The sequence below is a fragment of the Schistocerca cancellata genome, chromosome 1 (genome assembly GCF_023864275.1).
Source record: "Schistocerca cancellata isolate TAMUIC-IGC-003103 chromosome 1, iqSchCanc2.1, whole genome shotgun sequence".
In the NCBI taxonomy this organism is placed as follows: Eukaryota; Metazoa; Arthropoda; class Insecta; order Orthoptera; family Acrididae; genus Schistocerca; species Schistocerca cancellata.
This window is the reverse complement of record NC_064626.1, coordinates 851,515,560-851,517,969: the sequence shown is the minus strand read 5'-3', so window position 1 is coordinate 851,517,969 and position 2,410 is coordinate 851,515,560. Positions and strand designations below refer to the sequence as shown.

Below are 2,410 nucleotides of genomic sequence, written 5' to 3'. Positions count from 1 at the left end.
CCTAAGTATTGGTCCAAAAATGGTTCAAATGGCTCTGAGCACTATGGGACTTAACTTCTGAGGTCATCAGTCCCCTAGAACTTAGAACTACTTAAACGTAACTAACCTAAGGACCGTAGCGGTCGCGCGGTTCCAGACCGTAGCGCCTAGAACCGCTCGGCTACTCCGGCCGGCTAAGTATTGGTTCTAGGTAGGCATTTAGTAAAGTTTCACATGACGTCTTATCACGCGAACCACTAACAATGTCGGAATTTTCCCAATTAATTGTTGGATGATTAAAGTTTTCACTGATGATTACAGTATGATTGGGGAACTTACGTACAAGTAAACTGAGGTTTTGCCTAAAGTTTTCGGTTACACCAGAAGGTGAGTCTGATGGATGATAGAAAGATCCAGTTATCATTTTGTGCCCACCCCTGATACTGAGTGTCGTCCAAACAACCTCATATGCAGCCTCAATTTCTATCTCGATGGACCTGATTTCTTGTCTGATGCAACAAATACGCCTCCTGCATTTCCCAATTGCGAATCCTTTCGATATACACTTACATTTTTCCCAAAAATCTCACTGCTGTCAATTCCAGGTGTCAACCAACTTTCTGTACCTAGTATTATATGAGTTTCCCTGCTTTTCATGAGCCCTTCAAACTCTGGAATTTTGTTGGCATTGTTTCGGCAGTTTGAGCAACGGCCTTGCCGCAGTGGATACACCGGTTCCCGTGAGATCACCGAAGTTAAGCGCTGTTGGGCGTGGCCGGCACTTGGATGGGTGACCATCCAGCCGCCATGCGCTGTTGCCATTTTTCCGGGTGCACTCAGCCTCGTGATGCCAATTGAGGAGCTACTTGACTGAATAGTAGCGGCTTCGGTCAAGAATACCATCATAACGACCGGGAGAGCGGTGTGCTGACCCCACGCCCCTCCTATCCGCATCCGCCTTGATGATGATACGGTGGTCGGATGGTCCTGGTGGGCCACTCGTGGCCTGAAGACGGAGTGCTAAACTAACTTTCGGCAGTTTACCATTAGGATTTTAATACTTTCATCTGTCGGAGGCAAGTCTTTCGGTCTTACACTGATACTTCTGGATTTCTTACAGCTACCATTATCTGAATTTGATGAATAGTCGCCTAATCTAAAAAAGCACTGTGTGCACTCCACACGCAGTCAGCTGCTGAGTAGCAGCCTCTGACGTGTAGTGCACAACTGACATATTTAGGCGGCCCTACAGTTCTCAACCCTGTGGCGCAAGTCCACGAAGTCGCAGCCTAGCTTGTCACGGAACCTTCTAGGTCTTTTTTTGTTCATTCCTTCCACTCGACTCAAAACCAATGGGCCACGATTAGTTCTGGAGCTACGCTACAAACTCCACTATCGTTTAAGCAGACTACCGTCTGTGAGTTACAAAATTTAGTTACAACCGTCATGTGCTGAAAGTTATCAATAAGGGCAGATATGAGGTGGAACGTTCACATAAGTTCGCTGTGGAGAAAGCTGATCCCAGAAAGACTTTGATTACATTGTAACTTAATTCACAAAATAAGATACAATACAGTCTTTATGGTCTTGAGTGTTGTTTGCCCCTTGTCCGCAGCTCGTGGTCGTGCGGTAGCGTTCTCGCTTCCCACGCCCGGGATCCCGAGTTCGATTCCCGGCGGGGTCAGGGATTTTCTCTGCCTCGTGATGAATGGGTGTTGTGTGCTGTCCTTAGGTTAGTTAGGTTTAAGTAGTTCTAAGTTCTAGGGGACTGATGACCATAGATGTTAAGTCCCATAGTGCTCAGAGCCATTTGAACCATTTTTGTTGTTTGCCGATGTGGTACGATTAATAAGTGGTACTACTGGAGAGCTTGGAAGAAGAGCGCTATGGTAGGTTGGAGTTTGTTTGGTTTTCTTTTACACGAGAGCGTTAGAGAAATGCTGAAAAGGCTACACTATATGATGGTACCATAAAGATATTAAGTATTACAGACCGCTTAAGCATCAAACGCTAAACGTTCTACGACGAGTAACGATATTTTAAACTCTTCCCTCGTACTCTTCCTGTAGTGATCGTACTGACAGAATTTAAGACGTTCTGTAGTGTACGAGTTGTACAGGTGTCCTTCTTGCTCACCATTTGCGACTGATTTCGGATGGTGCAGAGATGTGATATGTTGGTGCACTAGGCAACCACCGCTACGCACCACACAACTACGTTACGAATACAGTTGCAGATGAGAAATCAAGTGCACTAGGCAACCACCGCTACGCACCACACAACTACGTTACGAATACAGTTGCAGATGAGAAATCAAGCCGTATTTCCTTGTGGTAAATCCGCACCCTGACGCTGCGTTGTAAAATGACATGTACATATATTTTGTGGACAGAGATTATCATTTTTTTGTATATTTTTTGCTCAGTGTGGT

The 2,410-nt window shown here is 45.5% G+C and overlaps 1 pseudogene; it reads left to right on the top strand.

Annotated features, from left to right (window-relative positions):
* Window positions 1–683: 683 nt before the first annotated feature.
* On the top strand, window positions 684–800 carry LOC126100665 (5S ribosomal RNA; annotated as a pseudogene).
* The last annotated feature ends 1,610 nt before the right edge of the window (window positions 801–2,410 follow it).